Source organism: Mus musculus, chromosome 13 (assembly GCF_000001635.26).
Source record: "Mus musculus strain C57BL/6J chromosome 13, GRCm38.p6 C57BL/6J".
Lineage (NCBI taxonomy): Eukaryota > Metazoa > Chordata > Mammalia > Rodentia > Muridae > Mus > Mus musculus.
Window position 1 is genome coordinate 45,242,379 of NC_000079.6, and position 26,649 is coordinate 45,269,027.

Genomic DNA, 26,649 nt, shown 5'->3' on the forward strand with positions numbered 1-26,649 from the left:
GGGTGGAGAAAGGTTCTCTTTGTGAGTGACCTTGCAATTCTAATTAGCACTGAACACCCAAACCAAATGTTAACTCACAGACAGAGGGCGGATAAGGTCAGGCTCCAGTAAATCCTGTTGTTTTGTAAGAGATTTGAGAACAGTGGGGGTGAAGATGAAGAGCTCTTTATAAATGAGAAGTTCCAGCCAAGTGCTATCTTCCCACATCCTGAGGGTCCCAAAGGGGCCACCGTACCTCTCCACTGGCTTATAATCCACACAGGAGCCTCTCTGCTGAAGAAGGGAGAGAGTACTGAGTTGATTATTTTATAATTAAAGAAAGCTCTAGGGGAGAGATTTTGCCCAGGAGCACGGCATTGCAAACTGGGTCACCGTGAGCCGGAGTTCCCATACCCGGCAGGTCCAAGTTTCTTCTTTCTTTACTTCCCGGTTGGCTTTTACAGTGAGTTGCTAGCATCTAGAGAAGCACCATAACGCCTCTTGTTTCTCGGCCCATGTTTCGCAGCTCCCGCACTGGCAGGAGAGAGGACCACACACATCCAGGGAAACTTCTGGATGTCTGTGGCTCTCAGTCCCGGAAATCATCCCGGAAGCTCCCCACATCCCAGGTGCCTGGCTCAGGCTACATCCAATTAGATCTGACTCTCTGCCTTCTTAGAGAGAACTGCGGGTGGAGATTTTAAAGTTCAGCCTGGGCTCCTGCTCCCTGGATCTGAAAACCTGGTCCTGACCCTATCATTGCCTGAGAACTTGTTAGAAACGTAAATTCCCAGGCACCACCCTGGGCCCACGGAGTCAGAGAGCATGGATCTACCTAGCCTAGCAATGAGTGATCTTGTTTTGCTTTATTTTTTTATTTATTTTTTATTTTTTGTTTGTCTTGTTTTAAAGTTATTAGTCTTAACAAATCTGAATAATTCTAATATGTCATAGTCTCTGAAACTAATCTAGGAATGGGATGGGGTTGTAAGGGTGTGGGTGTGGAATCGTCTGGCAGTTTCTAATTATTATTATTAAAAAAAAAAAAACCCAACTGACTCTTCACTTGGGCCACCAAATGAAACATGACACAGCCTGTTCTCTCTGCTCCTATTTTTGCATCTGCCTCCTTTACCTGGGATCACCTCCTTACCTCTGCAAGCAGAAACCTTTTTTGTTTCTTATTATTTATTATTTTTAATCCCGTGTATGTGTCCATGTGAGTGCAGATACCCGAACAGGCCAGATTCATTAGATACTACCCTCCCCCAAATCGGGGGCAGCTGTCAGCTGCCTAATGTGGGAGCAGGGATTTGAACTCAGATACTCTGTAAGAGCATCGTGGGGCTTCTGACCACTGAACCATCTCTCCAGCCTCAGGTAGGAATCTTTATCATTCAGGGAGTGGCTCTCTGAAAACTAGTTATACCCTTCTAGGGCAAAGACACAAAGATAAGAGTCATTGAGGCATCTTACTGTCAGATCCTTACAGTGCCCGTTGAATATCCTTCCTCCAGAGGCACAAACCTCCAGTGGTGTCCTAGATGGACGTTCACTCCGGATTCCAGGAACAGCCAAGTCTTATGGGACAGGTCACTTCCTAGACGAGGGCAATTATCTATTACGCCCTGAAGCAGAAGTTTCTGAGGTTCCAGCCACCTCAGGGACGAAGGCATTCCTTTATAGTGACCACTCAGAGTAGATGAAATGAGGCAAACTATTGTATAACTTTATAGCCAGGCATCAGGCCAGCATGGCATGTGTGCTGGTTGAGGGCAGGGAAGGGGTTGCAGTCATCGGGATGGTACAAGCTTGGCGTCTTCTGCATCTTACCTTTCCCTCAGCTATTTACGCTTATTTCTTAACAAAGACTGTGTGTGGTTTGGTCACCCCGTTTCATCGTGGCTTATTTTAAAACTCGTCAGGTACTTGGCAAACTTGGCTGTGAATACTTTTTTTTTTTTTTTTTTACTTTAAAGTTTTAGGTTTCTTGGGGGTGGGGTGGGGGAGGGTAGGTGGACTGGCAGGTATTATCAGGGGCCCAGTGTTGTCCATCTGAAGCTGAACCTCAACATACTTTTGGAAATGGACCATTAGCTTTTATTTCTTACAAGCAATAAGTATTTTTAGCCACCTTGTAGAACTAGACCTGAGGCGAGGATCAAGCAGACCACTTTGAGTGGAACTTTTGAAAGCAAACAAATAAACAAACCAGAACAACCCTGTATTTATGTGTCTGGACCATCTGCATGCTGGTGCCCTTGGAAGCCAGAGAGAGGGTCACCTGATATGGATGCTGAGAACTGAGCTGGGTCCTCTGCAAGACCATCAAGGGGGAGGGGGAGCTAGTGCTCTTAACTACTGAGTCATCTTCCAGCCCCTGACCAGGACTTCTTAATCACACCTGCCTCTTGCCCCACATCCCAGTTCTTCATGTATTTAAATCCGAAGTGTATGTTGTTGTGTTAGAAGCCCAGCTCCAGACAGACCATACCAGACCGAACAGTTCCACGTGAGGTTTATTGTAGGAGAAAAGAGCAGAGATGGTGGTGAAGGAGAAGTGGGAGAAGGGGGGGGAGGGTAGGTCAGAGGGGTCTTCCTTTTATTTGGATTGTGACATAGCCATTTGCAGGTAAAGGTGGGAGGTGAGCCAAGTGGATTCTGGGAATATGGTGGTGGTTGCCTTGGCAACAGATGTGCAGGTCGATGTCACCTAGGTGTGATGTCACTGGGTTCAGAGCCCATCCTGATCCTGATACCAACATCATATATAATGACCAGAAGATGAACTTGGGGCCATTCAAGCCGTTTGCGGGCTCCTTTTACATCCCTTGTCTCTGCTTTCACCACAACTTGTCTCTTTTAGTGTCCTGGGATGGAAGCTTGCCCAGTCCCCTTCCCCCACCTCTCCCCACCCCCACTCCCCTTTCTCTCCCTCTTCCCCTCTCCCCCTCCACACACACACAGACATTAAGTTGCTGGCCTTTTCTTCTAGTTTCATCTAAAGCAGAAAAATCTCAATTCCCACTTCCTGCCTCACCTGGGATACAAACTCAAAAGCCTCCCCTTCTCCCCCCCCCTCCCCCCCCCAGCGTGCAACACACACGGAAATAATTTTATGAAGCGATGAAGGCAAATTACCACTTCCCTGTAATTAGGCCTGTGCTTTGGCATGGTTTGCTGGGGTGAACCTTTCTAGTCTTTACCTATTGTTTCTCTATCTGTTTAGCTTAAAATTGCCAGAAAAAAAAATTATACCCCAACAAGGCTTAATTAGATATTAGGTTGGAGTTCCCTAGAGAACTATGATACTATGGGATGGATGTTTATTATGTTGAAGTGAGAACAGACATCCTAAAATTCCTCTGACTAGATGGAGCTGAAGCAAACACTGGAGGCTGGAGGAGGAAGGCAGAGCTAAGGCTATGGTTGGCAGCAGTTTTCGGCAAGAGAAGGAGAAAGGAAGATGGCCTGCTGACCTCGAATCTCTGGGGAGTTATTAAAGTTCCGGGAACTGGGATCTTTGGGATCAGGAGTTCCTGAGAAACGCTGATGACTCTTTTTATACCAAGGGAGCTCAAAGATAGATAGGTCCTCTGCTGCTCCTCCCGCTGCTAAAAGGAAAGGTAGGTCCTCCACTGCCCTTCCCTCTGCTAGAAGGAAAGATAGGTCCTCCACTGCCCTTCCCTCTGCTAAAAGGAAAATTCCTGAGACCAGTTAAATCCAGTAGCTGATTGGAAACAATGGACAAAGGGCTCAGGTGACCCAGAGAGGGTTCCTGGAATTCCCACCAACTGCACAATCAGACAGCCTTTATAGAAAAGGGAAGACAGAAGCTAGAGAAGAGTTCACTGGCTACAGCTTACCAGGCAACTGTTTATAGCTTAATCAGTGGCTTGGCTGCAAAGCCCCTGCCACCAAGTATTACCCAGGCACTGTGAGGAAACTCCTCAGTGATTTGATCTCTTAAACCCAGTACAGGTACCCAGTCTAAACCCATAGCCAACTCTAAGTCTTTCTTAATGTCTTCAATTTTCAGAACTAAGTCACAGAGAAAGGTGAAAAAAAAAAAGAGCAGACTTTGCCATGTGTTTATACGAGTCTTACAATTTGGTTACCCAGAATACAATTTTTCCTAAGTCAGCAGAAGGGTGGTAGAAGACACTGCCTACCCAGCACAGCTGCCAGCATTCAGAGTTCTCTCGCCCAGGGACCTTTGTATATACAAAGCTGGATCCCTGCTTCTGAAGTCAAAAAGGAATTCAAGAAGTGCCTGGATGAGAAGAGTTGGAGTTTATTATTAAAAGGAGAGTTTAAACACAGATTTAAATAGACAGGTTAATAGAAAGATGCTTGGAATGAGTAAGACACACCCAAGAGCATGATTTGGACTTCTGGAGGGCAGGTTGCACTTTATTGTCTTCTTTACAGTAGTCACATGTAGGATTTTCCTGGGCCCCAGAGTTACCTCTTCAAAGGCTTGCAAAGGAGTTCAGATGAGCTAATAGAGGGTTTCCTCTCGTTTCTTGAATAGGATGATAGTCTGTAAGACAGCATTACAGTTGTTCAGGAAGTTAGCGTGTTTCCATCGTAAACAAGTTAATAGTTTTGTTTGTGATGTAGCCAGAAAATATCTGGGAAATGAGGAAGGCCTTATATGTTTAGTCTTGACTCGTAGTTTAATGCAATTTAACATTCTCACTTAATACCACTATAAGAAGTACTGTCTCTATGCAGGCAACCTTCACAGTGCGTGGTGTTTGTGCTGACATTCTTGACTCTTAGCATTGTGAACTTTCAGGCAGACTCTGGACTCTAGAGTGAGAGGCCCCCTTCCCTTCCCACGTCCCCCTAAGTTCTTTTGCCTTTCTATCCTGCCTCCAAAAATCATGCACGTCAGGCCTACCAGGTGGTGAAGTGACACTTGATATTTTAACATTCAATGGAGCTTAATCCTTATAACAATCCTGCAAAGAAAGCATCTTTCCCCCCTCCCCGTCCCAATTCTGTATTAGAAAAATGAAGGTCAAGTGGTTTGCAAGCAGCTTTCAGATCTGCAAGCTGAATGACAGACTCGGGTTCTAATGCAGATGTGCCCAACCTTGAGGCCTTAGTGGGCTCCCTTGGCCCAGTAGGGTATGACCTGGAGCTTAGACTTTTGTGATCAGCCAGCAATTTTGTGCCCAACTATACACAGATCAGGATGCACCATCAGTGGCCAATTCTCTATGATGTCTTCTATATATCTCATGATAGCATCTATCCCAGATTACCTTCTTTAAGACATACTTATGTAGTGAGCAGCTATGGAGGAGAAGTGCCCCCAGTAAAGAGAACAGGGTTTTTTTTTTTCTTGATGAAAATTGAAACGTCACCATCAACGACATCAAACTCTTTTACTCTAGAATAAAAGCAGGGCAAACTTGCTCAGGCCTATATCATAAGGTTGAAGGCTTTGTCTTGTGGTTCCCAAGCCAAGACACAGACCTACCATGCATAATATCCATCTTCTTGGGCCTACCTCTTCCTTGCCTATGCAGGACTTGTTTAGCAAGGGGAGCCAGTGTTACCATGAGTAGCCATGGCCTTTATCTCTGATCTAGGCATCTCTCATCTTCTACCAAGGGCAATAGAACCCTGTATCAGGTTCCTTTGTTAGCCAACAAGCAAGGAGATGTCTCAGACCTTCCACAGCTTTACCAAACCAGGCCTCACACCCTTGCATGCATGCCAGCATGACGGAGTCCTTCAGATATCTCAGCTCTTTGCACACACGGCCAGCTGACTTACCCAGGCTTACTCACCTTCAGAAACAAACAGAGAGCCACTGAAAGCAGCTTTAGGCATGTGAACGTGGCAAACCTCCTTTCAGAACATCTTGTTGTTAACATTACTTTGATAGTCACTCCAACTAAAAATCAAAGTCAAATGACTCAGGACTTGCCCCCCTCAACCCCCCATAACCCCCACCCCACCGTGGATCCTCTCTAAGGACTAGGAGAAATTCCCCCCCCCCCCCCTTAGTTGTCATCCCTCTAACCTAGCTCTGATAGCCTCAAGTAGGCTTGGAGCTCTCTCCTTAAGCACCTCTCCTTAAGCATGGTGACCAGACCACACCCGCTGAAGTCATTCTTCATCTCTCAGTTCTTTAAAGAAGCCATCTGAGTTTGGACCAGGAAATATCCCCAGGCAGTACACAGCTCAGAAGAGATATATATGTGTCCTTCTCTCAGGGCTCTGGCCATTGCTGCCTCCTCCCACTCCTCTCTCCTTCCTTTTGAAGGTGGTCTTTATAGGTGGAGCACACAATATATACAAACAAGACCTGGAATTATTTACCATCACTAAACCTGCTCTGTATTTGTCCCCTTCTGGCCAGCTGGTCAGGGCGAGGCATTAAAAGGTCAAGTTTTAGCCTTCAGAAGGTCAGAGATTTGCCTCACTTTGCCAGCCTAGCTCAGAGAACAAAGTCTCATGAGCAGCCTCTTGTAACTGCTGTTATAATTGGTCATTGGAGCCTCTCTGCCCATGAGCTGTGGATAGGTCCAATCTTACAGCAGAGTACCTTGTAGCTTGTTAAATGCACTAGATAGCTTATAAAGAATGGGGGAAACAGTCAGATGTGTCCCAACTGAAAAAATATCTCAAGGTAGGGAGAAGAATAAACACGTGTTCAAGCTGTCCCCTGATGCATGCCTCTAATCCCAGCACTGGGGAGGCAGGGGCAAGAGGATCAGGAGTTCAAAGTCACCCTTAGCTACATATGACTTCAGGGCCAGCCTGAACTACATGAGACCCTATCTCAAAAACAAAAACAAACACAAACAAACAAAAAAAAACAAAAAAAACAAACCCCCCCCCCCAAAACCCAAACCCAAACAACAGCAAAGGCTAACCTCAAACTTTCTGCCTTTTAGCTTTGGCCTCCTCAAGGCTGGGATTGCAGGTAGAAGTCACTGTGCTTAGCTGCTCATTTTTAAATCTATAGCTAAAGAAGAGCTTCAGGTGTTTTTCAGCTGAATGTATGGCAATATCCACCAACTCTAAAATCACTAGATCCTTCTGAAGGGGGATGCCTGTATGTTCACAATCCATAAGTTTATGGGTGTGTTTCTGTGAGGGTAAGTGCACATGAGGACAGACGTCTGCTGAGGCCAGAGATAATGGATCCTCTAGAGCTAGAGTTGAAGGTGGTTGTGAGCCACCGGTGGCTGTTGGGAGCCAAGCTTGTGTCTTAGGTAAGAAGAGTATACACTCTTGAGGTCTTAAGAGCTGAGACATCTTTCCAGTCCAGGTTTCTTTGGGGTAAAGGGTGGGGCTTCAAGATAGGATTTTCCTGTGTAGCCTTAGCTGTCCTCATCCTGGAACTTCTCTGTAGACAAGGCTGGCCTTGAACTCCAAGATCCCCTGCCTTTGCCTCCAGGGCTGTGATTAAAGGTGCGCGTGCCACCACCACCCAGTCCTGACTTCCTAAAGTTTCCAAGAAGCTCACTGTCACCTTTGCAACCTCTCTGTTCCCCTGCCTCTACTTCAGATCAGCGGAGATTCAAGCTGAGAAACAGAACTGCCAGGGTGACACAGACTGAGGGACTTGGCTTTTGGCTCTTGTAGGCATCTGGGGTTTAGAGTCTAATGACCACAGGAAAAGTCAAGGTGGCAAGATGCAGAGCTGTGGAGAGCACGGAGAGCATGGCTGCCTGGAATCTCTGTCCACATCACCTTTTCTCATTCTAATTGGAGCTTCTCATGACATCTCTGGCCAGGTTTGGAGAGCAGCAGCAACAGCAGCAGCAGCAGCAGCAACAGCAGCAGCAGGCATCTAGCTGTGTTTCTGCATTATTTCCAGGAGCTAGCAGACTAACAATGGACCACAGTTGCCATGGTGATTCTGCTCCCACCTTTAAATCTGCCCCTTCTTAAATCTGCTGTTAAAAAAACAGTCTCTTTGGCTTCTTTCACTGAGAACTAATCAGGAGAACCAGGAGTTCAAGGCCAGTATGTCTGTGTGTCCCTACACAGAGAATCAGAGGCTAGCCTCAATTTATAAAAAAAAATGTTTTCTGGTAAGGTGGGACAAACCCATTCATTTGAATCTACAAGAACTTTCTCTAATTGGGTGAGACCCAAATTTGTGTGGGGAAAGGAGTGTGGAGGCATGGAGCAAAATTGGCCAAATGCTGTAGAAATCTGGGTAGGCTGAACCTGGAGCAAACCCAGACTGGAACAGAGTTCCAGCAGATGTTACTGTTCAGGTGGGAGATTCCCATAAAAGCCCAAGGTCAGAAGCTAATGGGGTCAGGGGACCGCAGGCAGCTTTCTAGGGAAGGTCAGTTTTATCGCTGGGGTCTTCTCGACTCTCTGTACCCCATAAAGACCTTCCTTGAAGATATATGAGAGAGTTGCTCCCATCCTTTGTCCAATCACAGGAGACAGCCTACAGTTGTTAGTCACCTTAATGGTGTCTTCATCATTTACTATGCTTGCAAATTCCAAGGGAAGAAGAAAGAGGCCTTTTAACAGCACACACACACACACACACACACACACACACACACACGGTGGTTTAGGCAATTGGTCATTCTTGATGACCCTCAAATGACATTAATACTAACCATCCAAGATTCTCTCATTTCTTATTGTTGACAAAAAAAAAATTAATTGCTAAAGAAATTCAATCTGCTTGGCACCTTTGCCAGGGAATCTTGTGATAAGAAAGACAGATATGAGGGACTTTTATTAAGGTCATCCCTCATTTCTAAAGGCTCAGCTGTCTGCGACCCAGTGCCAGCTATTCCTTTTGTTGAGGTTTGGTCCTGGACCAAGGGAGCTATTTCTCCATAGCTGCTCTGCCCACATCTTTTCACACTTTCCTAGCAGTGCTAGCCCCGAGGCCCCATTCTTTTGCTCAACCTGCCTGGTTGGCTTGATGAGTTAGATAAGACTTATCAGTGCTTGTTGCAGCTGGCCCAAAGTTAATTTTTACTGTGTTGCGTGAGGTAAATCTTAGAAGGATAAAGAACAGGGAGTGAGAGGACACAAAATGAGAGCCTCCTGATGGGGATACAGTCTGTCAGAAATCTTCATCCTGTATTCTTAAAGTCAACAGCCAGTAGATTTATTCCCCTTCATCTGAAGGAGAAAACTGAGGCTTTTCTTTGAGATTCAGGACTAGTCTGTAAATTAATTGGCTAATAATTCTAGAATCAGAAAAACTGATAGGGATTGGGGAAGGTCTATCATCTTGTTTCTCTTGCATGGATACACATGCCAGCCCTGGGGGGAGCGGGGTCTTATTTAAACCATGGTTGTGCTGGGGTCCAACATTCTCCATTTCTTACAGGCTTCCAAGGAACGGCAGTGTTGTCTATGAGCTCGAGGTGGGGGAAGGGCATGTGGCACCCCAGTAAACTTTAACCATTGGAGGTTTCTGTCAGGGGCCATGACCATTGTTATTCATCGAATCGATGTTTGTGTCTCCCCCAAATCCACATATTTGCTTACTGAAACCCTAGTCCAAGTTGTGGCTCTAAAGAAGTAGTTAAGGTTAAAAGAGATATCAGAGAGAGCACATTTACCAATCCCCCCCCTTTACACACACACACACACACTTACAAATGCAATTTTTAAAAAAGAAAAATGAAAACACCCCTACTCAATTCTCACTCCCCAGAGTCTAGCCAGACTAGTCTCTTGCACGCAGCTTAGGATAGCTGTGAATATGACCCAAGACAATATTGTAAACCTGACATAGCGTAGTGGGTTTGTTGTTCTTGTTTTGGTTTTTAGTTATTTTTGCGGTGGAGGGGAAACTCAATTGCTGAGTTCTTGAGTGTGGACTCTGCAGATGATCATGCCATTTTTCCATGTCAAAAGGTTGGACAAACTTAGGAAGGGTGGCCTGGTGTTTGGCTCTTCTTACGGCTGATTTCTAAGCCACTATTAGCCAAGATGGAGAATGATTGACCAAAGTAAACATGTCAGGGACATAGCAGGGGAAAGGTCAGTGTGCTCACCCTGCTGTGTGCCTTTGTAGGTGTGAAAAAGCTGTCAGCAGCAGCAGAAGGTCAGCTGACTTTAGCTCTCTTTCTGGAACTGAAAAAAAAAGGACTTTTAGTCAAGTTATCTGCCTGCAGATGTCCTGACCCAATGTGGAGGCCTTCGTTTCCATGCCACGTCCAGGAAACTTCAAATCAGGCTATAGAACAAGTCTTTTAGGTGAAGAGGATAGGCCTTCTGGGGAATTCAAACCAGAAGACTCCCCAAAGGTTAATGTCAGTATCGAGATCTGTAACTTCATTTTGGCTTTCTTTGAACTCAAACATCCCTGCATAGTGCTGAGTTGGGCTAAATATTTCAGTCAGCAGTGCCTTGCAAGAAGATGGCGGTGTTTCGCCTATCGTTGGAAACCCGAGTTCCCTTTTCCTCTGCATCTCTACTCAGAAGCCCCTCAAAGAGGACTTCTGAGCAGACAGGAGTTAGAGGCATTTTCTCCTCTTCCTTCAGACATTTGTCTAGGTTGTGTTCACTTTTGTGATTGGTGTTAAGCTCCATTCTTCCGATCTTGTCTCAGTGTGTTCCGTTGCTTCTGGAATTGTGCTACAGTTTAAGCTATCACCTATAAGAGGAATCCAGTAGCCACTGGTAAGGACTCCCGCTCCCCATTTAATTGAACCAATCTATTCAAAGTCCTCAGATGCACAAGGCCATGGCTAATGGTGCTGGGTGAAGCCAAGCATCCAGGTGGTGGACCTGTCACCAGCAGGATCAAAGACTAAACAGCAGGAGGTAGCTCTGATTCTAAGGCAGTTTGCCTCCCAGAAATTATATATCTAACATCAGATATTGCAAACATTCTACATATTCTATCCAACTTGGTTCCTCTAGAAACCCTGTAAGAACAGATATTCTTTAAGAACATCTTAAAGATGGCAGAACCGGGGTCTGAGATAATTGGTCCAAGGTCTGAGCAGTATTAGGAAGGAGACTTATACTCTAGCCATTCTCACTACTGCTGCTGGGCAAAGCCAGCTCATTTCCATTTTATGGGAGCTGGAATGAGGCTCCAGTCTCGTTAACCTGCAGGAGGCTTCTGAGCAGGAACATTGCACAGCTGGCTGGCTGCTCTATGTCTCCCTACAGATCTTGTTTTGTTCTGTTATTCCTCTTCAAGACAGCCATGAGCCTCATTGCAGCTGGCCAGCATCCTATCATCTCTGTGATCTCTTAGTGCTAATGGACTCATTTCTGGGATCCCCACAACCATGTTTGGCTTTAGAACAGAGGACCCCCCCCATTTCTTTTCTTCCTTCAAAGACCTATTTTTTAGAAAGCAGTTAACCACCAGCCTAAAATTATATAGGCTATCACAGGGCTTTCACAAAAATATGGGTTTTTTTTTCTCCCTTCCAGAATTTTTTCCCCTGCAATTTCTATTTCTCCCTCAGCAGCCCCTAATGCCTAGCAATAATTTGTATTAACATGTTGGTGACTAGAGTTTCATAGTAGCTCATCATCACTGCTGTCTAAGAACACACTAATAGGACAGTGATTGTAAAGTCATGTTACCTGGGAAAGGATGGTGTCTCCATCCAGACAAAGCCATCCATTAATAGATCTCCTCAATCCAATACCTTAGGAAGATACTTGACTTTGCTTATGCAGTAGCTGGTGGGTTTTGAGTGACCTCTGACAAGACCAGTGACATACAGTCTAGAAATAATAGACTGGGGTCAGATTTAAGTCTTGGAACATTAGCAGTATAATTGGTTTAATTGATGCAGTTAATCAGTGAATTTTGTCCTAGTGAAGTTGGGACCTTCATTTTGTCTCTCCTCAATTCCTCTGAGTTCTCTCACATGGGATGAAATTCTCCTTAGCATCTGTCTACATGAGATATTGCAAAGCCCCCTCTGTGGTTCCCATTGGTTTCTTTCTGAGCATTCCCTCCAAGGATGGAGACAGAGTTCTGTTGAGAAAGGTCTAAGGAAACTGTCAAGATGCCTTTCATCCACGGACACTAATTAATGAGAGTGGGCATCCTAACTTTAGTTATGGTTAGCAGCAGTCACCTAAGTATCCCTAGCAACGGAATTGTGAGTTGAAATATGCTTTCAAAGGCTCCTGATACCTAGTACCTGCAAATATGACCATATTTGGCAATGGGGTCTTTGCAATTGTAACTAAATAAAGATGATGTCATTTCAGAATAGACGAGGGCTTAATCAATAAAATTACGGTTCCGTAAGAGTGGGAAAGGGGCTGGAGAGGAGGCTCAGCCAGTGAGGTGCTTAAGTTCAGATCCCTAAGCCAAGTCTGCTAGTGTGCTCCTGTGGCCCTAGTGCAGGAACAAAGTGTTGGGGAACAAAAGCAAGAGGAGTTTTGCTATGGCCAGTTTAACCATAGCAATGGGTCCCGGTTCCGTGGGAGACTCTGTCTCAAAAACATAGTGTAGAATGACTAAGGAGACATTTGACATTAACTTCTGGCCTCTATACCTACATGCACATATCCACTCCCCCCCCCAAAAAAAAAACCCACCCTCAATTACACACATATACCACACATACAAAATAAGAATGTGTGTGTGTGTATGTGGGGAGGGGGGAGGGGGAGGAAGAGGGAAAGATATATAAACTTAGGAAAAACACGTATTGTGTCTGAGGCAGAACTATATCCATAAACCAAGAGATACCAAGGAATCCAGGCAACAACTGGTGTTAAGAGAGGGCATGGAATAGGTCCAAGGCTAGGAGAGAATCCATTTCTATTGTTTTTAAGCCACTCAGATGGGTGCAAGCCATTATAGCTGGTCTAGGATATTCGTGCAGATGGGAGAGAGACACTGGCCCTGGTATACAGACTACAGGATTCCCTAGAAGTAGAAAGCAGGAAATGCCTCCCCTGTTGGCTGTAGAGCAGAGGCATGAGCTATCAGTATCTCCATCGGGCTAGCATGTCCTGCCTTGCGGCCACTCCACCCAAGGGAAAGACCTGGGAGCTAGCCTGCGTTCTGTTGGGGCTGTCACCCTAAGGAGCAGCCTGGGATCACTGAATGGAACTGCACATGGATGGATCAGGTGCTTGGCTGAGTGCCAGGGAAAGAGGAAGCCGCCCAGCTTCATCCCTTTCACAACTCTGCCCAGGGCCAGTTTTCCTAACAGGAGTCAGCACACGTCAGCTCTTTCTTATATGCTGCATAGGAGCTCATTGACCAATGCTTGCTTTGCACAATCCTTCCTAGCTAGGGTTTACTGCTAGGGTTTTTGTTGTTGTTGTGTTCGTTTGTTTGTTTTAATCTGCCTTAAGCTTTGCCTGCCTTCTATGCTTATTACTTGCCAGGAAGATAATTCAGGGAGCCAACTTAGTTACCTTTCATCTGCTAATCCATTGGGTACTCAACTAAGGTTGATAAATAGATTTTTCTTTTCTTTGCAAGCAATGGGGGATGCCATATAGGACATTCCCAAGAATTGGGCACAGATTTATTCTTCTTGGTGCTGGAAATATTATCTAAATCAAACAAACTGCTTTGGCCAAAGTTATGTCTTCCTGGGCCTTCATTTAATAACTGCCCCCCTTAACTCTTATCACAATATCTCCAGGAAATGACCTAGATTCAGAACTTTACACATGATTGGATGAGGTCTCAGTTATACCTGCATGGACTATGTGGTTGGGCTTCTCCACTGACCAATCAGTGTCCTGTCATGTCAGTTTTGATGTTAAGAATTTCTATATCACACCAAACATCCTGCACACAATCTGTCTCAGAATCTGATTTCCAGGCATCCTGACCCATACGCCCTTTCATCTGACAATATTTAGAAGAGAGATATACTAAGCATACTTCTATATACTGACATTGAGTCTGAAACCCATGGAGCAACATGTAGAGAAAAACAAAGTCTCTGTGTAGGCTGGTGGCCGGCTCATTGAAGGCTCATGAGTATCATTCATTTCCCATCAGGCTTTCACTGGATAAGGTAAGAGATGTGGCCATGGAATTTGACTTGGTCCCGGAATGAGTTAAATTGAAAGAGCGTCTTCCTTGTCCCTAATAGGAAGGATGGTCTTCGTAGTGTGCATGAGCTCTCTTCTCACTGTTGCGACAAAATGACCTGGCGATTGACTTAAGGAGGAAGGGATTATTTGGGCTCACATTGTGAGGGTAAACCTCATCATGATGGAGAATGTGTGGTGTCAAGGGTGGCTTTAGCTGTGGCAGCAGGATCATGAGGCAGCTGGTAGTTAGGAAGCAGAGAGCTGGCACTCAGCTGCCTTTTCCTTTTTGTTCAGTCTGGGACCCCAGCCCATGGGATGGTGCCACCCACATCAGGATTGGTCTTCCCTCTTCAGTCAAGCCTCTCTGGAAACACTGTCACAGGCGACTCCATAGGTGTATCTCCATGGGGATTCCAAACCCAGTGGAGAATGAAGATGAGCCACCACAGTCATGTTAATTGACTATGAGCACCTTGGTGCATTGGAAAGGCACTTGGCCTCTGGGGTCTTCCTCACAAAACTTCTAAGTGAGAGAAAAGCCAATCACATCCCAATCAAAGGACATTGTACAAGCCACCTCACCAGTTGTCAATACTACCAAGGCCATCAAGAACAATACGTTTGAGAATGTATCACAGCCAAAAGAACTACAAAGACAGATAACAATTAGTTGCAGTATGATAACCTAAATGAAACCCTGGATAAAAAGTGGTTACTAGGTAGATACAAAGGAAATCCAAGCAACCAAATTTAATTCATAGGAATCATCAATATTGGGTTAATAACTATTCTAAGTGGTAGGGCATGGTGGTGGGTACCTGTAACCCCAGGAGGTTGAAAAGGGAGCATCATGAATTTAAGGCTAGTCTGGACTGCATAGTAAACTCAGTATCAGTGGAGGTTATATAGTGGGATTCTGTTTCACAAACAAGCAATCAGGCTGGCAAGATGGCTCAGCAGGTAAGAGCACTGACTGTTCTTCCTAAGGTCCCGAGTTCAAATCCCAGCAACCACATGGTGACTCACAACCACCCATAATGAGATCTGACACCCTCTTCTGGTGTGTCTGAAGTCAGCTACAATGTACTTATGTATAATAATAAATTTTTGGGCCAGAGCAAGCAGGGACTGAGCAAGCTGGGCCAACCACAACAAGCAGAGGTCCTAAAAATTCAATTCCCAACAACCACATGAAGGCTCACAACCATCTGTACAACTAGAGTGTACTCACATACATAAAATAGACAAATAAATCTTAAAAATCAAGCAATCAATAATAGTATATTATCCCCATCTAAGTTAGTTACAGATAAAAAAAAAAACTAGGAAAAGGATATATGTAAATTCTGTCTTTGGATTTTTGGATAGATAAAATTCATCTACAATAAAAAATATTTAAGGCTGATCCTATGCCACAGCACTCCATACCCAATACTGCCAGAAGAGAGCTGGTGTCCCTGAAGACACACCTATGACCACAGGTAAGACCATGACTTCTGCTCAAATTCCTGGCCCAAGATGGACCTGCCCAGAGCTATCAGGACACAGGAACCAAGGAATAGTCAGGGACAAGATCCTTCTGGTTTCTGTCTGCACCCCAGAACTGACTCTGTGCCACAGTTTTCAATATCCAAATTAATCCTGGAAAGAACTAGTCTCCCAGGAATACTGACACACAGGCTTGCAGGAGGGATAAGCCACAATCAGAGACAGCAAGAGTAGCTAACACCAGAGACAATCAGATGTCGAGAGGCAAGGGCAAGAACATAAACAACAGAAACTAAGGTTCACGAGAACCCAGTTCTCCAACCCTAGTGAGCCCTGGATATCCCAACATACCAGAAAAGCAGGATTCTGATTCAAAATCACATCTCATGATGATGATAGAAGAATTTAAGAAGGATATAAATAACTCCTCTAAAGAAATATAGGAGAACACAGGTAAACAGCTTTAAGCCCAAGAGGAAACACAATATTCCCTTACGGGAAAACACAATCAAACACGTGAAGGAATTGAACAAAACCACCCCGGATCAAAAAAAAAAAAAAATGGAACTAGAACAATCAAGAAATCACAAAGGGAGACAACCATGGTGACAGAAAACCTAGGAAAGAGATCAGAAGACATAGATGCAAGCATCACCAACATGAATACAAGAAATAGAAGAGAGAATCTCAGGTGCAGAAGACACCATAGAAAACATTGACACAACAGTCAAAGAAAATGCAAAAAGCAAAAAGTTCCTAACCCCAAAACATCCAGGAAATGCAGGACACAATGATAAGACCAAGCCTAAGGATAATAGGTATAGAAGAGAGTGAAGATTCCTAACTTAAAAGGCCAGTAGATATATTCAACAAAATTATAGAAGAAAACGTTCCTAACCTAAAGAAAGAGGTGCTCATAAACATACAAGATGCCTACAGAACTCCAATAGGTTGGACCAAAAGAGAAATTCCTCATGTCACATAAAAAGTCAAAACACCAAATTCGCAAAAACAAAGGAAGAATATTAAAAGTAGTAAGGGAAAAGGGTCAGGTAACATATAAAGGCAGACCTATCAGAATTACACCAGACTTCTCACCAGAGACTATGAAAGCTAGAAGATCCTGGGTATATGTCATACAGACCCTAAGAGAACACAAATGCCAGTCCACGTTACTATATCCAGTAAAACTCTCAATTACTATAGATGGAGAAACCAAAACTTCCATGACAAAAACAAATTTACACAATATCTTTCCACAAATCTAGTCCTGCAAAGGATGATAGATGGAAAACGCCAACACAAGGGGAGAAACTATACCCTAGAAAAATCAAGAAAATAATCATCTTCCAATAAACCCAAAGGAAGTTAGCCATACAAACATAAAAACAACATCAAAAATAACAAGAAGCAACAACCACTATTCCTTAATATCTTTTAACATCAATGGACTTAATTCCCCAATAAAAAGACATAGACTAGAAGACTGGATACATAAACAGGACCCAGCATTTTGCTGCATACAGGAAATGTACCTCAGTGCCCAAGACAGACACTACCTCAGAGTAAAGGGCTGGAACAAATTTTTCCATGCAAATGGTCCCAAGAAACAAGCTGGAATAGCCATTCTAATATTGAATAAAATCAACTTTCAACCAACAGTTATCAAAAAAGAAAAGGAAGGATACTTCGTACTCATCAAAGGAAAAATCTACCAAGAAGAGCTCTCAATTCTGAACATCTATGCTTCAAATGCAAGGGCACCCACATTTATAAAAGAAACTTTACTAAAGCACACATTGCACCGCACACAATAATAGTGGGAAACATCAACACCCCACTCTCAGCAATTGACAGATCATGGGAACACAAACTAAACAGAGACACAGTGAAACTAACAGGAGTTATTAATCAAATGGATCTAACAGATATCTATAGAACATTTCATCCTAAAACAAAAGAATATACTTTCTTCTCAGCACCTCATGGTACCTTTTCCAAAACTGACCATATAATTGGTCACAAAACAGGCCTCAACAGATACAAGAAGATTGAAATAATCCCATGCATCCTATCAAATCACCACGGACTAAGACTGGTCTTCAATAGCAACAAAAACAACAGAAAGCCCACATACACATAGAAGCTGAACAATGCCCTACTGAATGATAACTTGGTCAAGAAAGAAAGAAATTAAAGACTTTTTATAATTTAATGAAAATCAAGGCACAATATACCCAAACTTATGGAACACAATTAAAGCAGTGCTAAGAGGAAAACTCATAGCTCTGCGTGCCTTCAAATAAAAACTGGAGAGAGCATACACTAGCAGCTTTATAACATACCTGAAAGCTCTAGAACAAAAAGAACCAAATACACCCAAGAGGAGTTGATGGCAGGAAAAAACAAAAATTAAACGCAGGGCTGAAATCAACCAAGTAGAAACAAAAAGAACTATACAAAGAATCAACAAAACCAGGAGCTGGTTCTTTGAGAAAAATCAACAAGATAGATAAACCCTTAGCCAGACTAACCAGAGGGCACAGAGACAGTACCCAAATTAACAAAGCCAGAAATGAAAAGGGAGACATAACAGAAGCCGAGGAAATTAAAAAAAATCATCAGATCCTACTACAAAAGCCTATATTCAACAAAACTGGAAAAATCTGGATAAAACAGAAAAATTTCTAGACAGATACCAAATACAAAGTGCAGCATCAGTTATAGAGAAACAATAAATTTAGTAAAAATAATAATAATAATAAGACAAGAGTCTTGTGACCTCAGGTTCTTCAAAACAGGGAATTGTTCTTTATTCTTTGAAAGTGCTCTCGTGCTCTTCCCAGGTGTAGCATGTAGGAGAACCACTCATCATTGATTGATCATTATACTTAACAATTAAATGTATAAACTGTCCTTCATATGCCTCTGTAGGAAAGCATGCTTTTGTGAGGTGCACCTTGTCCTTGCTGATTGTATACAGCTAGAACTCAAGAGAGCTTTACTCCTGTAAACTTTCTCAATGGAAAGAATATAAATGTTATGAATAAAGTTGGATATTGCATGAGAAAAAATATTTAAAATTTGAATTTAAAAAGCACAACCAATTTTCTACAAGCATTAGTGGTTCTATCTTGGGCTCAAAACACACACTTGTGTCTTCTCTGGCCTTTTGTTACCAAAGCCCTAAACATATATCAGAGAATAATTATGGCAAGAACACCATGCCTTTGTCTTTGATCTGTGTCGTTAAGTCATTGTTACTTACATACTTGAGGTTTTTCATTCTAGACATGCATCTAACCATCTGTTTATCTAGTTGTCATACATACATATATACAATGGTCCCCAAGTTCCCTGAGTCTAGATACCTCTACAAATCAGCTCTCTAGCTTAGCATCATATGGAGTTTAACCATCCATCTGTCCATCTATCCATTATACATACATACAATGGTCCCCAAGTTCCCTGAGTTTAGATACCTCTACAAATCAGCTCTTTAGATTAGCATCATATGGAATTACCTGAAAATAACTTGTCTATCAAGTCTCACCTAGCTGTCCTGGTGACCCACTATACAGCCATGTGTTTCACCCAAAGTGATGGCACACTTACAACAACCAACTAAGGCATTTAGATGCCTTTAAGAGGTTCTGAAACAGACCATTATAAATAGTTGACAGTAAGAAGTCTCAGGTCTCAGTTACTCTTTGTGCTTTCTGCTTTGAAGGGGCAATGGGATGGGTTCTATACAACCAGTTTCCAGATAGACACTCTATAATTGAATAGCATGCCTATGTACAAAGGTAAGCAGCTAACCCAAAGTAAAGCAGGCAGATGCAAAATGAAGGCAGAGATGCCAGGCTCTCACCTTGCTCTTAGTTACCTCATGGGCCCAAGAGAAGGGACTGTAGTTCTTAGCAAAAGCAGCTTCTAAAGCAGCCTGTCACCCACCATGGGGCAACTGGTATGACATCAGCACTTTAAGAGGGAAACAAAACAGAAGCCACTCCACCTTGTATTAATTCATTCAAGGTGTTCTTCCCCAAGATCATGATTTCTGCCTCCTTGAATGCTCTTGTGTAATTGTTGCCTCCAGAAAATGAATCTCTCAAATGTCACCTTTGCGAGTGACAGCATCCGAGTTGAATTCAGAGATGTGCCACGGTTCCCCTCTCCAGCACAACACAGGAATAAAGTGGTTCTGAGGTCAGGATTTGAATTTTTTTTAAGCTGGGCCGTGGGAGCCAAAGGGCAGCTAGCTCAGGCCTGTCCCCCACCATTACTGGTCAATTGCTTTGACCTATTGACTTTGCAGCTGGCCAGGCGCTCCATTACTGCACAGGCAGCAACAGCATGGCCCAACTGAGCAAATGTTGACTTGACCTATTGGTCTCCTAATGCTGTTATAAAGTCCACTCCATTGGAATGTTTATTCATCACCCTTCAAAAGCGTTTGTACAACGTTAGAGTAGTGCCACTCCATGGGACTCAGTACATGTTGGGAGTAAGGAAAGCACATTTTATTTTTAGGAAAGGCTGCTGCCCCAATCCTGCCATTGTTTCCTGTTACATATTTAAGGTATTGGTCTGCCCATTCATTTTGTTGTGAAGTAATATTTACCTTAAATAATAAAGGCATATATTAATTGTGTCTGCCTAATAGTTGCTTTATTTTTTTTTTTTCTATTTCAAAGTGCTTGCTTTTAAAATGAAGGTTCTCTGGGCCTACTCTTGTTCTATTCATCTCTCTTCCCTAGAGCCTTCATAAAATTTTTGATGACATATACACGTACTTCAAACATTAAAAAAAAATCAGGGTTTCTCTGTGTAGCCCTGGCTGTCCTGGAACTTACTCTATAGACCAGGCTGACCTCAAACTCAGAAATCCACCTGCCTCTGCCTCCCAAGTGCTGGGATTAAAGGTGTGTACCACCACTGCCCAGCCCAAACTTTAAAAATTCTTAAAGCTTTAAAGTCTAAAATGAAGCATGCTAACATGTTAGATATGTCATTTGATCCATTTGTTTGTTTGTTTGTTTGTTTAAAAAAATGAAGTTAAGCCCTGGTTTCAACCCTCAATTCTGAAAAATAATAAGATAAAGGGCCAGGGGTATAGTTCAGTAGTAGAGAGCTTGTTTTAGCATCTGTGAAATCTTGCATTTGATTTATAGCAGCATGGAGAAAGGAGGGGAAGAAAGGGGGGGGTGAGAGAGGGAAATGAAGAAGAGGAGAAGGAGGAAAAGCATAAGAAAGGAAGGAACAGGAGGGAGGAGGAGGAGGGAGGAGAAAGGAAGCAGGGGTGGAGGAGGGGTGGTTTCCATTGCCATCCGAACAACTGTAATAATGTGAACAACTGGTAGCCTGCCCTTCCCAGCATCTCTACTGTGTGCCTGACCGTGCCTGCTGGCTGCTTACTATAGTTGATAGTATTGTAATAGTAAGTCAGATTGTCACATAACTTTCCACTCAGTTTTAATTTGGAGAAAGCACTCACTGTAGACAAAAGGACAGTGACATTGTATTTGCATAAACCTTGTATATCCTCTACTTCCTAGCGACTATCTCAGCAAACTCAGCTGGTGGCTATCTTTTTGCCAGTACTTGCTAGTGTGTCTTTGAAAAGACACTGTGGTCAGGCGGTGGTGGAGCACACCTTTAATCCCAGCATTTGGGAGGCAGAGGCAGGCGGATTTCTGAGTTCAAGACCAGCCTGGTCTACAAAGTGAGTTCCAGGACAGCCAGGGCTATACAGAGAAACCCTGTCTTGAAAACAAACAAACAAACAAACAAACAACCAAAAAGAAGAAAAGCAGCTGTGTTCTGAGAAGTGATTATGTTTGTGAGAGACTGGTTGTTTGAGCTCTCTGGACCCATGTATAAAATGGAGTAGTATTTGGCTGAAAAGAGAAGGACATAAAATTTGCAGAGAAACTGATGGGCTTAGAATGGAAAATATTAAGTGAGGTAGCCCAAACTCAGAAGCCAAAACAAATACGACCTGCGTTTTCTTTCTTCGTGTGCAGATTCTAGCCTGTATTGTATACATGTAAACAGTTGTATGTGTGGTCATTAACCATGTCTTTGGTTTTCAGCATTCTGATGGATGTGTCCGATCTCCATGCATCTTTACCATCGTTGCCATCCAGTCTTAGGTGAAAGGAAAGGGGAACGAAAAAGCACAGAAATCATTACAGGAACACATATGGAGTTGGAATTTTCTAAAGAGACTTACACTTCTAACTTGATTAAAGTAATATTATCCAGTTGGTAGATGACTTATAATTCTTTCTAAAATAAAGAGAAAACGTACTATGTTAACTTTCATTTTTTTTCTTTTTTTCTTTTTTTTCTTTTACTTCCCCTCTCTCTTTCTACCATTCACATAATACTCCCAGGCCATGCTGGTTTTTTTTTTTTTTTTTTTGATGGAAAAACTATGGATCTAAAAGAGCACAGGTGCTGCCTTGTCCTTAACCACTTCCTAATAATCAAAGTAGCATAGTTAACAGGCATGCCTGTGCAGAAAACAACCTATAGCGGAGTTCCCAGTTCCTTCCCATACTAGCTGGGTGACAAAGGGTGATGACCTGAAGCTCTGAGCCTCAGCCTCTTAGGTATATGATGGGGATAATCGTACACTCCTCACAGGATCTTTAGGTGAGCAGATTAAACAATCTATTGGTGGCCACAGTTGTTGCATCAATAGGAGACTGTCAAGCTAGTCCTGGGACAGTCACCATGTTATCTTGTCCTTTCCTATATAATGAAGTTTTAACCCAAGTCATGAGAGGTTTATGAGTTTGAGTTTTATTTGTATAACCTACAGTCCTAGCCTCCATCGTAATCTCTAGATTTCAGGGAGCATGGCAAAGATAAGAGACAGCACATTAAAGACAGATGGGGGGGTACTATGAACTTAATCATGCCCTGTTGTCTTACAGCAAAGAGTTTACAGCCTTTGTCATTTGTTCCTTCTGAACATTATGCTATTTGCAGTTTATGTATTTATTAGACACTTATTCAATAAACTTCCCTCCACCCTGCTGCTATGACTAGCAATGAGAAACACAGAAATCATCTGTTCCAGTCCAGTCAGGACAGGCTTCGTGAAGGAGGAAGAGATTGAACTGAGGTCCAGAATTGACGGGGATGTCACCTTATTTGGAAGTGGTCCACGTCAACCCAGGGTGGTTACAGAATGTCAGAGGGAAGGTTCTGGCTACACACAAGGTGCTGACATGTTGAAAAACAGCTCTCAATGATCTCAGACACTGGTCTTCTGGTAGTCCATCTCCTCATCCCACAGACTTCTATTTGGTCTGCTGAGGACTATTGTTTCAGGAGAGATTCTGAAAGAGATTTCCTTACAAATCTCATTGAAACACAGGAGTAAATGGGATGAGGAGTTTTTCCTGCCCTCTCTGAGAGGCCCATACTGGGAGAAGGCAAGGAAGATGAGAGGGGAAGGGATGAGGATTCCCACACATCAAAGAGAATGTGTGGGGACCACTGAGAAAGATGGAGACTCAAGGCCGACTCCAGTCTCACATCACTTGGAGCCTGTGGAATCTGGCTCAGGCAAGGGAATCTCGGAAGAGCACTCTTCTTGTTTACAAGAGTCTTTGAAAGATGATAGCTGCGTTGGTGTGGTATGATGAGAAGGCTTCTTCCACTGTGCTGATTATTTTCGTTGACATCACCATGGGTGCCCAGCTAACTCCCCCCACCTGCCTTTTATTCAATCTGTGGCCAGAGCTCAGGGGATACTGTGGACCACCTCCAGGGGGTTCTTCCCTTTTCAATCCCCTCTGGATATACCTTAAGACACACCCAGAAGGAGACTGTATCTTAGGAAGAAGGAGAAAAACAAGGAAAAACTCCTAGTGGGTTGAAGAGCTGCGTGTAATAAATGGAGCTGTTTATTTTTCTGAGAAAACTTGGGTGACTTTCTGACTTCTTAGTTGGAAAGCCTTTCTGTGACTCAATATAGTAAAAGATCAATAACCCTGTCTAAGGCTACATGAACACCATTTTCAGTGGCAAAATATGCCACAAGCAACATCAGGAGACAAATGACCAACTGGGAGAAATGTTTGCAACTTCTAGCAGGGAGGGCTTGAACTCTCTCCCAGTTAGGTAACACACGCTGAAAATAAATCAACAAGCCTGATAGGAGACGGGCAAATTGCACACAGACAAAAATAATTCACTGGGGGTAAGGAACTAGCTTTTAAGCAAAATTTTTTTAAAAATTCAACTAGACTTACAGTAAGAAGACTTCTGATTAAAAAATATTCTGATCTATTTTTCATTTACAGACCGGAAAACAATTAGAAGTTGAACCAGCCATACATTCTGTTTGCATAGATATTTCACATAATGGCCCCACAGAGATGGAGTCATATAATCTCAATGCATCTATGATAGTTTGAATACAAAATATCCTCTATATATCATGTTTTTGACATGGTCCTGAGTTAGTGCTGTTTCGGGAATCTATGGAGCCTTTTATCAGGTGGAGTCTTGCTGGAGGAAATACGTCATTGAGGCAGGACTTTGAGAGATTTTTAGCCTTGCCTCCTTTCCTGCTCCCCCTCACCACACCTCCTTGCAGCACCACCCACTCCACTCTGCTTGTGTAGATGACATGTGATCCCTGCTTCCTGTTCCTGCCTCTGTGCCATCCCTCCCCCCTCCCCCATCATTGATGGACTCTGTCCCTCTGGAGCCATAAGTCAAAACAAAGTCTTTCTTTCATAGCTCACCTCTGGTCGCTGTGTTTTATCACCGCAACGGAAAAGTGAATTCATATATCTAACCTACAAAGAAGCAAAACATTGCTTCTTTGCCAGGAGTGACTTAAAGATGGGTGCTTGGCTCTTTCACACAGTCAGCATATTTAGCTCTACACACACACACACACACCTGCAAACACTGGGTGAGACTACCCACAAGGGCAGTGTGTTAAGCAGTGCAATGTCCCAGAAACATTTGCCTGGGGAACCGAATGTAAACCCAGTCAACTCTGACCTATATATCTTCTTGCTTCCTCTTCCCCTGAGTTTCCCTTCCTTTGTGGGAGTCATCAGAAACTACTGGGAAGGAGTTTAGATTCCTGGCTTGCTCTCTTGTGTTTAATTTAGTTTTTGGTTTTGACTAAGAACAATGGCTCTCAGTCTGCAACAGGGAAAGAAACTTGCTTGGAAATTTGCCCTGCAGGAGATTCAAGTCTTGGAGCTCACAGGGGATGTAACTCGGACCAAGATCCTCATGCGCCGATTTTGTCTTAGAGAAAGGCAGCGTGACAGAGTCACTTGGCCTGTGAGGGATGCATACACTTGACTGAAGTGTGGTGAGGGATGCATACAGTTAAGAGGCTGTCCTCTGGTCTTGGTTTCAAAGTCATTTCCAGGCTGATAATCAACTTATAGATCTATTTAACTTATTAAGACAAAATGAAACAAGAAACCAAATTAATCCCCGCCTCCAAATCTGGACATGACTATGAAATGCTTAAGTAAATCTCTCCTTAAGCCAGGCCATTTCTCCCCCTCCCCCCCCCCCCCTTTACACACTCACTCATTTACACCACCAATTCTCACACGGTCAGCACACATTACACTAACCTGTGTTCCAGTCACAGAGAAAAAGGGAAGAATGTCTGTAGCAGCCTTCATGCTTGAAAAACAAGTCAGAAAAGCTCTAAGTCTCAGGGTTGTGCAGAACCTCAGAGGTCATCTTATGTCAGCCCTCAGGCTGTGGACCTAGGAAGCATAGCCCAGAGTATCCCTCCCCCGAACCACAGTCAGCTACTTCATAGCAGAGCCGAGGAGAAGCTCCGGTCCTGCTTCACCAAGTCCAGCACCATTTCCATCACAGACTGCTACTTGTAGATCAGTTCTGCAACGTGTGGATGAGCAAGAAGGCTGGAAAACATGTGCTACCCAGATAAGTAAGCTGATGACTTAATTTTCCTATTTAAGATGCTGGAAGAAAAGCATTCTTCGAGGACAGGTGCTAAGTGGGTGAAGAAAATGTATTTAATTAATCATTTTGTGATTCACTCGCAAATATGGGCTTCTTGGGATAATATCCCCTAAGATTTTGAAGGAAGACTGGAGCATGCTCCTCTGTGCTAATAATGCAAGATGAGTAACTTTACTGTCTTACATATTGGTCTCCTCTTCAAAATATGTCTCTGAATTAAAAGGCCTTGCTGTTGTAGCTGAACTTGGATTCACTTGGTCTCTATGGCAACTGTGAGCGAATCCCCACAAGTCACAAGAAAAGGGCACTTGACATCTTGAAGCACAAGAGACAGGCCCATTAAATCAGATCCATTCCTATCGAGGCTGCAAGGTAGAATAAGGAGGGAAGTCACCATCAAACACACGTTCCAGAACCATAAGACAAAACCTCTCTGCTTGGCCTGATTCTTTGTGCTGCTGTGGAGGTCAAGAGCCATTCATAAATACTGTTGTCTACAAGTGACAACCCTCCACACTCCTTGACACTCTTCTTGCTATGCTCACCCCACACCCGTGCAGAGGATGCATCAGGCACTAATCTTGCGGTGCTCTGCAGATGATGCAAATGAGCAGTGGCTTAAACGTTTTGTGTAAAATGTCCAGGGGAAGGCAGCCTGGTACATCCATGGAAGCTCACCAGAGACTCGAAGGAAACAGGATTCCTTCCAATAAAGTACTCCACCATCTTTAGGGGATGGCTTTTTGCCATCAAAGCCCCATTCCATGTAACAGAAAGAATGATGCAGAGGGACTTACAGCTCTTTCAAGGAAGCTGCTGCACAGCATTTGTGCTAATAATCATTGAGCAGTACACTACCACCACCACCACCACCACCGTCATCATTTCTAGGACCTGATCCCAAAGTCTCCTGTATGTTAGGGTAAGCCTTCTAAACCTCTGAGCCTCACTGACTCAGCCAGTGAGCCAGCCTAGACCATCATCTAATGACTTGGTGATACTTGATGGTAGGAAAGGTAGGGAAATATAGTCCTTATGCCTGATGGCTGTGTGCTCTTTCCTATAATCTTCACACTCTGAAGGCTGAGACAAGAGGATTCTGAGTTTGGGGCTAGCCTGTGCTACAAAAAGTAGAAGTTTTCTTGTGAAATTTGAAGAGGGGTGTTTTTGTGGTCCACAGTCCCTGGAGTG

General features: G+C 43.5%; 1 long non-coding RNA gene across 3 annotated transcripts; it reads right to left on the reverse strand.

The window, feature by feature from the left end:
- Positions 1-4,253: 4,253 nt before the first annotated feature.
- On the reverse strand, positions 4,254-25,394 carry Gm34466. Of its 3 annotated transcripts, none has more exons than XR_382303.2 (3): positions 25,098-25,394; positions 5,784-5,890; positions 4,258-4,522 (listed from the first exon to the last, which is right to left on the reverse strand). It is a non-coding gene; the product is annotated as a predicted gene, 34466 (long non-coding RNA). The 3 variants fall into 3 exon arrangements; XR_382302.1 differs by lacking the exon at positions 25,098-25,394 and adding an exon at positions 6,067-6,673; XR_382301.2 differs by lacking the exon at positions 5,784-5,890 and having other exon boundaries at positions 4,254-4,522.
- Positions 25,395-26,649: the final 1,255 nt, after the last annotated feature.